This window comes from Mytilus galloprovincialis, chromosome 11, assembly GCF_965363235.1.
Source record: "Mytilus galloprovincialis chromosome 11, xbMytGall1.hap1.1, whole genome shotgun sequence".
In the NCBI taxonomy this organism is placed as follows: Eukaryota; Metazoa; Mollusca; class Bivalvia; order Mytilida; family Mytilidae; genus Mytilus; species Mytilus galloprovincialis.
This window is the reverse complement of record NC_134848.1, coordinates 8623397-8639568: the sequence shown is the minus strand read 5'-3', so window position 1 is coordinate 8639568 and position 16172 is coordinate 8623397. Positions and strand designations below refer to the sequence as shown.

Genomic DNA, 16172 nt, shown 5'->3' with positions numbered 1-16172 from the left:
CAAAGGTAGATTTTATTTTGTAAAATATGGATGGCCCTGAAGAGCTACTATCGGTACTAGATGCATATTTAAGCCTGGTTTTCAAGTCACTAGATGGGCTACCTGTAACGTGAATTTTGCCATTTTTTTTTATTACATAAGTGACGTAGGTTCCATATGATATATACCGTGTACAAATTAAGAAAATCCAAAGATTATTTGCCTGAGAATGAAAGTTTTACCCATTACTGGTGTAAACTTTTTGGGTTATTCGTCCTTTCAATGCCATCCTGTGCTTTATATTTCTGTTTTTATACATATAAATTACAAGATAATAAAGTGCTTGTCTGAGCGAGAACTTTTTTGTGTTCATTACTTGAGGATTATTCATATCAAATATTTTTTTCAAGATTCAGCCACATTCTTCTATAAAGTCAGACGTCAGGCGCTATCCTTATATAGTACCCAGTATTATCTAAGCGAAGCACCCCGGTTACCATCGGTCTGTCTTTTATTTTTGTCCTCAATTCTTACTTGATTAAGGTAGCACAATACAAAGTTTTTTAACTTCCAATCACTAACCTTTGAAATGCTGTAACTTTCTTATAAATGCATAGAAAATAATAAAAGAGGTATATATATATATATAGATAGATGCAAGATTAATCTTTTAAATGAATGCAATATTTTTATTATGCAATCATTATGTTATCAATTATAATGTAATGAGTGGCAAAATCTGAGTAAGTTCACTTGAATGAATTTACCTCGATCATCTCTTTAACTATACAGAAAATTTTAACGAAATCTTAATCAACACATCATGGGCTTCAAAAGGGTGTCTCAGATTGTCTCTATGGTATTCCAATCTCTCATAAATCTCTAATTAGTGTAAACATCCTAACCACATAAAAGAAGATAATGTTTAATTAGGTGTAAAATTTGTTCTATACATTCTATCTAAAATCTGAGACACCCTTTGTAGATAATGGCCATAGGAACAACATATAATAAAATCAACCCTCTAGGGATACCTATGGAGAAGCTAATTTCATTTGAAAGTGGAAATTTGGTGAAAAATATTTTAGACACAGTTAACATTATAATTGGTTACATAATTGTTGCATAATACTAACATTGCATTTATTGGAAGGAGTAATCTGTTAGCTATCCAAAACTACCTCTTTTATAAGTTTTCAAGCATTATTAAGAAAGTTACAGCATCTTAAAACTTGGGAGTTGGAGTTATAAAATCATGTATTGTGCTACCTTAAATTCATGTGGTGATTCATATTCTTGATGTCAGTCTTACTCCTTTTCGACTGGAAATACTGATAACAAAATGAAACTCAAAAATGAAAAACACTTAATCCTAAACTTTTTTCAAAAAGAATCAACACGTCTCAATCTTAAAAATCGCTTATCTGAAAATACGACTATCGATAATATTCTTAATAATAAAAAACGTGGTAACACTTTTATCGATAAGTGTCATCTAAAAAAACGACTAACATTTCCCCGTCTTTCCACCAAAAAAATTACACGGGCCACGTTTAATGGTCTCAATTTTCTTAACTTTTAACATTTATATCAATGAACAAATTAACAGTATAACATATTTACTTACATGAAACCATCCGGTATGCGGTATTCAGTACGTAGGTGAAACCTGAAGCTATTTTCATCAACGAACGGAAGACAACCTTTTATTGTGTAAGAAGACCAAATTCATTTGAAAGTATCATGTATCAACACTTTAAGACGCAAAGACATTCTATCAAATATTTTACAGTTCAACCTTAAGAAAAAGTAAGAAAGCAACCTGGGGAATGGCACACTTAATGTATAAGATCACGGTAAATAATTGAGTTGAATTTGTTGTACATATGAGCTGCGTTAGATAGAAATCGACCTTCTGTGGGTTGTCTGCTAACCCTTCCGGGGGGGGGGGGGGGTATATGACTCTATCAGGAAAGTGTGCAACTGTACGAAAATTGGGTTGTTATAAAATAAATTTACAAAATATAGAAAAAATCATAAATTGACTTAGGACGAAGTCTGGAATCTGATTTTACTTTGTGTTTGTTTATTCCACATTGGATAGAGGTTTAGGATGTTGAGATCTCACAAACCATATTTACACCCTACGCATTATTTTAGGTTTCAGAGTGTAGTGTGCCGTCCATTTTCCATAGTATATAACATTACAGAAGTCCGTTTTTGGCAGTTGACTGTTATCTACTCTTTGGTGTGTTTTTTTAATTTTTGACACATTTTAGTTTAGTCTATATTTAGTTTGATGAATATTTATCTCATGAATATTGAGTTCAACAATATTTAGTCACCTATGTTTTGAGAAGCTATTTTTTTTATTGTATATTTTTGTATATTTCATACCAAATAATTCCAACATATCAGACAGCCTAACTTATATCCCCGGGCTAGTCCTCATTAAATGAACACTGATGAATTCCATTATCAATAGGTTTTCATAAGGATTTGAGGCTGGTATCTTAATAGATAATCACTTACCCCCTGACGCATATTTGAATGCGTGGGTCACATAATCCATCAAAAAAGCCGCATTTTGGCCAATCAGTATCATACCTTACTATTTGAATGGTAAGATATGCACCTGTAACCGTGCTTGATTGAGTCATCTGAATAGCAAGTTTTGAAACAATTTTAAAAGAGGTTCAAATAAAAATGTGTATATTATATATATATATATATCAAATGACTAAAAAATAGTCAACGATTAATCTTACAGGGCGATTGATCATGTAATATGATTCTGTACACTACAAAATATAATATATAACAAGTCAAAAAGGGTACAACATCACCATTAAATAACTATAAAATTAACCAATATTAAATATTTCGGATAACAGATATCCTTCGTAATAGCACGATGTCATATGAATCATGTCAATATTTTCAAATTGAGACACTATCAAAATCTTGAAAGTTTATTCAATAAAGCGTACATCACAGACGCTGGTTAAAGTTTAAAATTTCCAAACACGACCCAAAGATAGCAAAGGTATGCCAAATAAAAATAGTTATGGTGGTGATAAATTGCTTACAATACATTCTGTAAATACAATTTGTCAGAACATCACCCCATCAATGTTAGATCTGTAAATTTGCTTTCCAAATGTTTTGTCCTTTTCTCGCTTGGATTCGATGCTACTGAGATATCGTGACATCAAATCGCCTTGCACTGTTTCCGACACGCTAGACCACTGGGTCACCTATGCTTAAAAAATAAAGCCCGATGGCCGGGATTTACCTTTTACGATATCTGAGGAGCATAGGTTTGAGATAAAAATCATTGGTGTTAACCTAAACGGAACAAGGTATATGGACGAAATTCTGGCTACAATTGATATCCTGTTTCTCTAATGACATCATATTTATCACGTTTTTCAGCAGGACAACGCCCGTTGTCATGTGCTACACATTTCGATGATTTTTTCGAAGAATTACGATATTTGTATGTTGCCATTGGCAGCAATGTCTCCAGATTTATCGCCAATTGAACATCTTTGAAACAAACTTAGACGACGTGTCAGAAATAGCCAAAATCCACTTAAAACGCTCGCTCAGCCCTGAACAGCACTTTTCAGGGAATATTCCTCAAGATTTTATTCGACGTCATATTGATTCAGAGCGACGGAGGTGTCAGGCGGTGATATATACAAGAGGTGTTCATACAAGGTATTGACATGTTAACCGGAATTCTGTATTCGTACTATCATTACATCCCAGCTCCTTTGTTCTAACAGTGGTGATCTGAGCCGGATCACCCCTACAAGATCACCCCAGTTTGAGTTGCATTGTGAGGCATGCTTTTCTTTGTTCTGTAACAGTTTGGCGGGAATGTCAAATCCACTTTAAAACTTATAATTAATTATACAGAAAAGACTATCTATCAAAATTCATGTAGAAAAAATCCAGTGTATATGCTGACATTCGAACTCAAGACCTTTAGCATATCAAGCCACTACACCAGGACGACTGGATACGAACTCACAGTAATCTATTATACGTAAAGGAAGTGCAGCGAGTTGGCAGACCTTTATTGAGTGGGATTTTAACCTTTTTCGTGAATAAGTGAGTTGTCAGACTGATTGTTCAATTTAATTTTACACTTTTTCAAAAGTGGGGCGAGTCGGTAAAAAAGAGTGGACTATTTTTTTTATAAAGTGGCGATATAGTGTGGGCTGATTGCCAAGTGGGTCGAAATGTCATTGTTTGATATCTACTCATCTTGTTCGGGAGTTATAAAGAGTATACATCATATAGTAATATATGAAGTATATTATAATAGTTGTATGGCGTTCTAAACTTAATTTTATGAATTGTAAATGGTTTTTCGTCTAATCTAAAACAGCTGAGATGTAAAATAGTTATCCCACTCGTACTTGGTGTGTCAATGTTAGATCACCCTCTGGCCTCATGCCATCGGGGTAATCTTACACTGACACACCGCGTCCTTGTGGAATAACTAATAAAGATAGTCCGAAAATGTGCACTATTGTTTTAAAACAGAGAAAACTTTTTATTGTTCTCTTCAAAATGATGTTATCTAATTATTCCATTAACTTATCTTTATACATTTTTAGAAATAAAAAATGTAAATGATATATATATTGTAGTGAAGTCGCTTAGCAAAAACAGTGTATCAATAATATTAATTCCCGATTTGCATGATTCATATCTAACATAGCCATTATTAGTCCATTCAAATTAAGTTTGGACCTCGAACTAATTGCAAAAGAAAATATATAAGTTCTAATCTATAGCATAGAGTGCCAAACATACACCGAAAAAAGTCCTATAAAATCTAACTTGAGGAAAACTCCAAATCAGTATTTTTAATTTCTTATGGAAATTTACATTAGAAAGAGAGATAACTCCGCAAAAGTGAATCTTTTTGTTCCTTTTTGGTTGATTTTCTTAAAATTCATGCTAAGTTATATACTTAGAAGGGGTTATAAGTTCGTAGTTGACTATATTATATAACCTTATGCTCATGAAATGTACAAAACCGAAGTATAATGGGTATTTTCATGATTTTTTTGCACATTTTTCATTAAAGTAATTGCAAATTTACGGATTTGTGACCATTTTGAAAAAAATAATGCTGATATTTGGTATTGTCTATATCTGTAAATTATATTTGTTCCTCATTTATCTTCTTTGAAGCAACGTTAAACTACAAAAAGAAAAATATATGCTTAATTGGTTTAATTAGAAATGAGATTCTTTACCATGACTTGCTGAACAAATTAATGATGGTTTTTAAAAGAAAGCCTTTTTATTTACTTTGATTATTGTTTTATTAGTGGAATCCAACGTTGTTTTATCCATATATAAAAATATTTGCAAGACCAAGGAAATGTGGATTTTTTTTTACTCCTATGATATATCGATTTGAAACTCATACGATACGCATCGACAATATTGAACCAAGTATATAACAAGAAAATCTTTGCTTAAAATGAATTCCATAAAATACAGGTTGGTTGAAGTGTCCGTTTTGAATTTTTATATATAAATATAAGCATGACATTAATTGTCAAAATTCGGATACGGTGTACTAATTTTGCACCACATGTTTGTGGTACAACATCTTTGCCACAAGTTTATTGTTTTCTGTTTAATATTAAATCAATATTAAGATCCATTTTGTTACATTTTGTGATCAATTTATTTAGCAATCGCCAATGGGTTTAAGAACATCAGTTGTAAAAGGAAAACACCCTAATGCTATATTAAGAATCCAAAAGATAACAAAAATGAGCTGTGTCAAATAAAAATCGATCTTCTGGAAATAAATACCTGTACATCTGGTAACCTATTTCATGTTGAAAAAAATCTCTCCGAAAAGTTTGTAATTGTAAAAACTGAACAAAACTCATAAAATACTTTTCTTTCATTATTGATAAGTCCTCATTCAATCAAATTCTTATACATGTACATGTACTTGTACTCTTGCATAATGTCGATTTCTATCCGACGCAGCTCAAATGATACTGTGAAGTCGTTAATGTTCGTTAGATACACATTTTTGTAGATTTTGTTTGTTCAGGGGAACCACAAATTAAAATGATCAAGACATTTTCGAAAGAACTTGAAATAGAGGCAGACAAACATGACAAAAACAAAAACCGACAAAAAGGTTACGAACTTCTGCCTCATTTTTTTTCAAATGGTAGAGAGTTCAGAATAACTTTAGGTTGCACTTTGTAAATTCAGCTGTTCCTTAAACCAGGACTCTTTTGGGGAGATTTAGAATATTCATATATAATTAATTTTGTTTAAATACTGATTCCCAGTTCTGATCTGTAGGTTGCATCTCATAAAGAAATAACTTGGGAATGTTACCAGTAAATATACATGTGAATATTGCTTAAATTGAAATCTGTGGCAACCCTACAGTTGAGATAGGGGTAGTGAGGAAATTAAGTGATATTTTAAACTCTTAGAAATTCGGGGCAAATATAAAAGTTGAAAATATGCCGCACAGCCCTATTTCTTGACCTTTGAAAAAAATAGTATTGCATAGGAACTGTCCATTCTAGGATATGATTTTTTCAAAACTTCATAATAAAGGGGTACAGTTTTAAAAGTAAAGAGAGTTCCTTTGGGAAAATGCATTATCCATTTTGAGAGAAATGCAACCTATAATTCATATATTTCTTATTCTTAGAGGGAGATTGGTAATTATATTTCTTTCTCACTCTCAAATTGGCTGATAAGAAATCATGTCATCATAAATTGTGTATAGGCAGGAACATATATATTAACGGGTCTTGACACTACCTGATTGAAGTCGATTTTATCGTCAGGGCCAGAGTTAATAATGATGCAATACGAAGACGAACATGTGTTTAAAACGGCTTACTGTTATCCTTATAGTTTCTAATAAAATCAATAAAATTTAATTCAATCTATCGTATTGCAGATGTATCAAACTTGTATTCTGCCACTTCAAATTTGATAAAATCGCAAGCATTTCATCACAAATTTGTGTAAAATACAAACAAGGTAATAAAAAAAATGGCGGCCATTGCCGCGATGATTTACAAATTCCGAAACTATTTTAAAGCACTTCACATTAAATAAATCAAACTGTTTTTAGTAATTTTATATGACAAAATACATATACTAAATGATTAAACTTGTATTTATTTCCGATTAGAGTTATGTGGTTTATTTAATGAGCAGTTCCTACTAAATTTCAGTCAGACGCTATCAAAATCCATAAATCTCGGGAATTCTCAGAGCATCCGAGATTTTATCAATTGTATACTGAAAAGCGTATCATATTCATTTCCCGTTAGATATACTGTTCCCAGATATAGGTCAACGCAATTATGGTATTTCTTCTGTTGAAATGCCTAAGCTAACTTGAATATACTTACTTTATAATCCATATATAATAGGCGAGTGCCAAAACAAGGATTCGGAGGTTTTTAATGCACCTACCTAACACACGGCAATATGATATATCATTTGAAAGGTCTTTTATCGTACATTCAGAATTGCCTGGTCGTCAAACTGGGAAATGGTCACATTTTTCAAAAAACGGCAAAAAAGGGGGAACAAATATAAGTCATAATTTGACGATATTATTCGAAAAATGCAGTTTAAGAACAAATTCATCTGCAATATAATATGAAATATATCATTTGACAAACTATAGTCTATCTAATTTTTGTTTCTGAAATAAAAAAATTTTAAAAAGTGTTTAAAATGAAAAAATCTCGTATTTTTGTGAAAATCATAATTTTTACGGATATTGACGCAAAACTCTCGATAATATTTAATTTTGCATCTAAACACACACAAATTTTATTGGTTTTATATTAGTAACATATATATCTAGTTTTTCACGTTCTAATGTATCGCCTAGCTTGTTTTTTATACCGACAAAATATTGATAAAACTATATTAATACATATCTTAAAACTGCTTTAAAGCGCATATTTACCATGTGCACAGCACAGTTAAAAATAATGGTTATTTTGGTCCCCTGTTAGTTCGACAGTTATAAATACAATATGATTTAATTGTCTTAAGCTTGCCAACCACGTCAAGGCCGAAGATCACTAGCAAGGTGTTGTTTTTTTGTTGTTTTTTGTTTTGTTTAGATCACTTACAAGGTGTTGTTTCTTTTTGGGTTTTGTCTTAACTACCACTATCATCGCATACGGAACTTAAGTACACAACCATTTGGTAGAGTTATTACAAAACACAAAATTAATAATAATATACATATTTACATTGAATAACAGTGAGGCAACTTGAACCTTATGTTGCCCCATTGCTCAAATGCTCTTTCGCTACTAGTCACTGGTATCGTTTTCATCTTCATCATCGTCATTCATTTGATCTTTTTTAGAGGTTGATGTTCTCTTTAGAATATTTTGGCAAATATCACTGCCCTGACATGGACAAAGCTCTGTGCAAGACATTTGCTGCTCTCTGCAAATACATTTCTTGCTACGTATTTATTCCCTCTTGCAAGAACATACTAAATCTTGCAGGAAATAGGACGTCATCATGCCTAAAAAGTAGAATGGATCTGGGCCATGTGAACTCTTTTCCATCCGTATTCATATAAGGAGACAAAGAATTTGGGTGATCGAGATGTGAGGACATCCAAATTGTCGTTTGTTGAAATGACCGCAAAATATGTTCTTTGAATTCTTGTGTCTGTGTCTTCGTACGAACAAGACAGATCTGGAGATCGATTACATGCTCTCATTGAGTGTTGTTGCTCTATTCTGAATTGGAAAATGCGCCGTCAAGAACTAAACATTTGTTTTCATCCTGGAACATATCAAACAAATTGCTGCTTAGATAATCTCAAAGGAAAGTTATCAGAGCTTGCTTGTTTTTGTTGCTTGATAGACATTTTTTCCAGTCTGGAACAGTTCGGCCTTCAGCGATATGAAACTTTTTCGTAGTTGTTGCCGATCGTCTGTGTCGCTCTGCTGATTTTATGGAATGTTCAGTACTAGTGTCATAGCGATCGAAGACATCAACAACCTTGTCTGTGAATTGGAAGCATGATTGTAAAAGATGGACGAAAGATACCAAAAGGGACAGTCAAACTCATAAATCAAAAATAAACTGACAACGCCATGGCTAAAAATTAGTGCCTGCATAATGTAAGATTTGGCCAAGTCCCCAATTGTGGACATCCTTTTAACATCAAATGACTGAAAACATGCCATTTCTTATTGGTACGGTAGCACTGTGATCGATTGGAGGAATGTTAGGGACTGATCCTACCTTAATTTTCAAATTCATGGGAAAATAAGACTTATTTGTCTTCCTCATAATTCCATCGTCATAAAATTATGCAGTGGGAATGGGACAAATTAGATACGTCATCTCTACATTTAGTTAGAGATAGTGCACGGGTAAACACAAGCTCGGGAATCAAATGACCTTTTACAACTTGCCCAGATTTGCATTTTAGTTGAACTTTGGGGTCCATATCCTAAAATGTTTTCAGTCCTGATCTTTGTCTGTTGATAGTGATGACTCAACAAATATCTTCCTTTTTGACGTTTATGTTTTTCAAGTTTCAACTGATTTTAACAGTGAATCTTCAATGTCGTGACTTGCATGGAGACCAGTTGAAATGTTCATATGCTGACGGGAGAGATTATCAACGTCAAATGGATTTGTCATATTTTCTGTTATATAAACAGTTAGATCGTCTACATATGTTTTATCCCTTTTCATTGCAGCTGGTTTTGCTTCATCGTGACATTGGTCACCAACCTGGACAAGACACGCACGTGCTTTCATTGCCGATGTTATCTGACTAAGCACATGCCTTGTAAGATTCCATCTTATCGATGAAGCCTCCCTCTTTGTTAAACCAACAATGCCTCTAACAACCTTTACACATCATCATGTCTTTGTCTTAAGCTAACAGCATTCATTAAGGTTGTGAAACCTCTATTAGTTGTCATACTGAGAGTCTCTTGCGTGATATTTTGACATATTATACAGCATTGCTAATTATGGACATGCAGCAGCGCTTCATTGGAAGTGGCGCACATTTCACAGGACTTTGACACTCATCAATGATGAGAAATTATGATAATATTCAAGAATATACTATTATACAAAATGCAGTCTGCTGCTTACATATCACATGCTAATATCATTAGTAATGGTTAAAGTGGTCTTTTGGTAACACATATACGAATATTTATCTAGTAATATGTTAAAATACGACTTGTGTTTGGGAAACTCAAGTGTTACCTATGCATATTAGATACCAGATTTAAATAAATTTTTAGCGTCTGGGATAAACACGATACAGATCCGGAATACCGTTAAATAATGCAGATTTTAGAAAAGTCGTCAAACGTTTATTATCCATCATTGAGCTTCGATGTGTGTCGCAATCTTTTCAGGGTATATGGAATTTATAAAAACAAAACATATAAGAGTTTTAATAAGTCATTGACACTGACAATTTAAAAAAAATATGGTATTTTTTTTACATTTTAGGGTTGGTCTTACAGATGCCTCAGAATCAACTAATTTTTCATAAAATCTTCTTTTTATTGGATTCCATGTCTTTTTAGAATGTTTTCAAAGCTATCTTAGATAAAAACGAATAATATATTTACAACAATGCCGATATATGCAATGTTAATTATCACCGTATAATCCAGAGTAATTCGACATGTCTGTGTTCTCGCGAGATTTGCAAGAAACGTGACCATAGGGAACTTTGACGACCACCCAAATCGTATGCTCTAGAAGTTTTTCTTTCGATTGATACCAAAATTAGCTGTGTGTTCGATAGGTGCATTAAAAACCATAACGAGAGGCTTTTTCTCAAAACGGCGCTCGCCTAGGCGAGTGCCAAAACAAGGATTCGGAGGTTTTTAATGCACCTACCTAACACACGGCAATATGATATATCATTTGAAAGGTCTTTTATCGTACATTCAGAATTGCCTGGTCGTCAAACTGGGAAATGGTCACATTTTTCAAAAAACGGCAAAAAAGGGGGAACAAATATAAGTCATAATTTGACGATATTATTCGAAAAATGCAGTTTAAGAACAAATTCATCTGCAATATAATATGAAATATATCATTTGACAAACTATAGTCTATCTAATTTTTGTTTCTGAAATAAAAAAATTTTAAAAAGTGTTTAAAATGAAAAAATCTCGTATTTTTGTGAAAATCATAATTTTTACGGATATTGACGCAAAACTCTCGATAATATTTAATTTTGCATCTAAACACACACAAATTTTATTGGTTTTATATTAGTAACATATATATCTAGTTTTTCACGTTCTAATGTATCGCCTAGCTTGTTTTTTATACCGACAAAATATTGATAAAACTATATTAATACATATCTTAAAACTGCTTTAAAGCGCATATTTACCATGTGCACAGCACAGTTAAAAATAATGGTTATTTTGGTCCCCTGTTAGTTCGACAGTTATAAATACAATATGATTTAATTGTCTTAAGCTTGCCAACCACGTCAAGGCCGAAGATCACTAGCAAGGTGTTGTTTTTTTGTTGTTTTTTGTTTTGTTTAGATCACTTACAAGGTGTTGTTTCTTTTTGGGTTTTGTCTTAACTACCACTATCATCGCATACGGAACTTAAGTACACAACCATTTGGTAGAGTTATTACAAAACACAAAATTAATAATAATATACATATTTACATTGAATAACAGTGAGGCAACTTGAACCTTATGTTGCCCCATTGCTCAAATGCTCTTTCGCTACTAGTCACTGGTATCGTTTTCATCTTCATCATCGTCATTCATTTGATCTTTTTTAGAGGTTGATGTTCTCTTTAGAATATTTTGGCAAATATCACTGCCCTGACATGGACAAAGCTCTGTGCAAGACATTTGCTGCTCTCTGCAAATACATTTCTTGCTACGTATTTATTCCCTCTTGCAAGAACATACTAAATCTTGCAGGAAATAGGACGTCATCATGCCTAAAAAGTAGAATGGATCTGGGCCATGTGAACTCTTTTCCATCCGTATTCATATAAGGAGACAAAGAATTTGGGTGATCGAGATGTGAGGACATCCAAATTGTCGTTTGTTGAAATGACCGCAAAATATGTTCTTTGAATTCTTGTGTCTGTGTCTTCGTACGAACAAGACAGATCTGGAGATCGATTACATGCTCTCATTGAGTGTTGTTGCTCTATTCTGAATTGGAAAATGCGCCGTCAAGAACTAAACATTTGTTTTCATCCTGGAACATATCAAACAAATTGCTGCTTAGATAATCTCAAAGGAAAGTTATCAGAGCTTGCTTGTTTTTGTTGCTTGATAGACATTTTTTCCAGTCTGGAACAGTTCGGCCTTCAGCGATATGAAACTTTTTCGTAGTTGTTGCCGATCGTCTGTGTCGCTCTGCTGATTTTATGGAATGTTCAGTACTAGTGTCATAGCGATCGAAGACATCAACAACCTTGTCTGTGAATTGGAAGCATGATTGTAAAAGATGGACGAAAGATACCAAAAGGGACAGTCAAACTCATAAATCAAAAATAAACTGACAACGCCATGGCTAAAAATTAGTGCCTGCATAATGTAAGATTTGGCCAAGTCCCCAATTGTGGACATCCTTTTAACATCAAATGACTGAAAACATGCCATTTCTTATTGGTACGGTAGCACTGTGATCGATTGGAGGAATGTTAGGGACTGATCCTACCTTAATTTTCAAATTCATGGGAAAATAAGACTTATTTGTCTTCCTCATAATTCCATCGTCATAAAATTATGCAGTGGGAATGGGACAAATTAGATACGTCATCTCTACATTTAGTTAGAGATAGTGCACGGGTAAACACAAGCTCGGGAATCAAATGACCTTTTACAACTTGCCCAGATTTGCATTTTAGTTGAACTTTGGGGTCCATATCCTAAAATGTTTTCAGTCCTGATCTTTGTCTGTTGATAGTGATGACTCAACAAATATCTTCCTTTTTGACGTTTATGTTTTTCAAGTTTCAACTGATTTTAACAGTGAATCTTCAATGTCGTGACTTGCATGGAGACCAGTTGAAATGTTCATATGCTGACGGGAGAGATTATCAACGTCAAATGGATTTGTCATATTTTCTGTTATATAAACAGTTAGATCGTCTACATATGTTTTATCCCTTTTCATTGCAGCTGGTTTTGCTTCATCGTGACATTGGTCACCAACCTGGACAAGACACGCACGTGCTTTCATTGCCGATGTTATCTGACTAAGCACATGCCTTGTAAGATTCCATCTTATCGATGAAGCCTCCCTCTTTGTTAAACCAACAATGCCTCTAACAACCTTTACACATCATCATGTCTTTGTCTTAAGCTAACAGCATTCATTAAGGTTGTGAAACCTCTATTAGTTGTCATACTGAGAGTCTCTTGCGTGATATTTTGACATATTATACAGCATTGCTAATTATGGACATGCAGCAGCGCTTCATTGGAAGTGGCGCACATTTCACAGGACTTTGACACTCATCAATGATGAGAAATTATGATAATATTCAAGAATATACTATTATACAAAATGCAGTCTGCTGCTTACATATCACATGCTAATATCATTAGTAATGGTTAAAGTGGTCTTTTGGTAACACATATACGAATATTTATCTAGTAATATGTTAAAATACGACTTGTGTTTGGGAAACTCAAGTGTTACCTATGCATATTAGATACCAGATTTAAATAAATTTTTAGCGTCTGGGATAAACACGATACAGATCCGGAATACCGTTAAATAATGCAGATTTTAGAAAAGTCGTCAAACGTTTATTATCCATCATTGAGCTTCGATGTGTGTCGCAATCTTTTCAGGGTATATGGAATTTATAAAAACAAAACATATAAGAGTTTTAATAAGTCATTGACACTGACAATTTAAAAAAAATATGGTATTTTTTTTACATTTTAGGGTTGGTCTTACAGATGCCTCAGAATCAACTAATTTTTCATAAAATCTTCTTTTTATTGGATTCCATGTCTTTTTAGAATGTTTTCAAAGCTATCTTAGATAAAAACGAATAATATATTTACAACAATGCCGATATATGCAATGTTAATTATCACCGTATAATCCAGAGTAATTCGACATGTCTGTGTTCTCGCGAGATTTGCAAGAAACGTGACCATAGGGAACTTTGACGACCACCCAAATCGTATGCTCTAGAAGTTTTTCTTTCGATTGATACCAAAATTAGCTGTGTGTTCGATAGGTGCATTAAAAACCATAACGAGAGGCTTTTTCTCAAAACGGCGCTCGCCTATAATAAGTATGGTATATGCTTGCCACTGAGACAACTATGGATATACCAACTTGAGATGACGGTAAAAAAAAACATTGACCATCGCGCGGTTGTCTATAAAAAACGAATCCCATAATATTTTGTATGCTATCATAAACCTTCGAAATGAGAAATGAATATTGAATCCTAACAACGTGGTTTCTACTTCAACAATGAATGGGATTCATAAAAACAAACCAGAAACCCCCGAAAATCACTTGACTTGATGCAGCCACATAAAGAATGAGTATTCGACGACTTTACTAAAACTGTAAAATAAAAGCCATTGATAATGATCTTAAGATAACAATATGTTATATGCATCGTATCTTCAACAGAAATATCTGCATCTATGAAAGAAAATTTCTTTTAAACTTGAATCTTAAGAAATATGGAATGTTTATTTATATAAATACTTTTGTCAAAAATGGTAATTTGGACTTTAAAAGGTAAAATAAAAATAAACCGACTTCCAAAGAAAATTCAAAATAAAATGTTTCTCATCAAAATGAAAAAAATCAAAAGCCGAGACGATTCAAACAAATGTGAAACTACTGTCGTATTCCATATTTGGCACAGGAATTACTTTATGTTTGATCAAACTTGGAATGAGAGCTAACTTCTTAGATTTACGAAAGCAAATAACATGTTTAACTTACCATGTATAAGACAGGTAATAAGATCATGAAGTACGCAGAAACTCCCATGTTCGATAGTGTTGGTAAACTATATGATATAGTATGATCCGAAATGATATGATATCAATCAACTTTAATTGACATAGATAATTTTTGACATATGAACTAAGTCTAGTAGTTGTCAATTATCTAAACTTGATAATAAATTTAACCTAAAATATGTGTCCATCCTTATAGATATGAGAGGTGTTCGTTTAATAATCTGTAACTAGTGAATTGAAACATTTAAGCATCTTAATACGTTTTACCACCTTCATTGTTTATCATTTTATAATATTTATTTCAAAATACGTGTCTTGATGTATGTCTTAAGGTGAATTTTGCAGAAGTATGTATACTGTTATAAAGGTCATATTATTTCCGCGGTCTAGTTTGTCTGTTAATGCATTAACATTTTATTTAAAGTCATATGATACTTCATAAATACCTTTCATACTTGAACTGGTAAGTTTTGCTACAAAACCATTAACAATTGTACGTGGACTTTCGTCCTTTATCTTAAGACCATGACCAAAGAAATAGACAAACGTGAACTTAACTTATTATTAAAAATTGATGATCTAATTCGCAATCATAACAAATCTTGTTTTTTTCTTTTAAACTTTTCTTATTTCTGTGATTTTACTTTTTAATTCCAAAGATACCAAAACTGTGTTTGCAGATTTGGCTGAACCTGTCAAAACTTATTGCAGAGGGTGTTGGCTGTGTCCTGATTTATATTTTAGTCTTAAATACACGATTAGTTTTATTAGTTTTTATTTGCTTTGAACAATCTGTCAATATCTCAGTACTCTAACATCGGTACTGTTTTGTCTTTATTGTTGTTATGTATAAATTCACTGTCTGTAATATGTTTCTGCTTTGTATCATTCTAATGAGTTGAGTCGTGTTCAACTGACTTTTTAAGTAAAAATAAAAAGATGTCGTACGATTGCCAAAGTTAAAATTAAGTGAATTCAAGCAATTAAAGATTGTTCTTATGTTATGCTGTAACACCACTGTCCCAGGTTAGGGAAAATATTGACCGCTCACAAACATGTTACACTCTGCTTCATTCTGTTTTTGCCTGTACCTATTCAGGAGCCTGTGTTTCAGTGGTCCTCGTTGGTATATGTCTGTCAAATTTG

General features: G+C 32.9%; 1 long non-coding RNA gene across 1 annotated transcript in view; it reads right to left on the bottom strand.

The window, feature by feature from the left end:
* Window positions 1-15096, bottom strand: part of LOC143051002 (uncharacterized) — a 17280-nt gene extending 2184 nt beyond the window's left edge. Inside the window, exons 1-2 of the long non-coding RNA XR_012970537.1 lie at window positions 15007-15096; window positions 2512-2639 (exon numbers count right to left, since the gene is read on the bottom strand). This is a non-coding gene — a long non-coding RNA (uncharacterized LOC143051002). The remainder of the gene's footprint in view (window positions 1-2511; window positions 2640-15006) is intronic.
* Between the last annotated feature and the right edge of the window lie 1076 nt (window positions 15097-16172).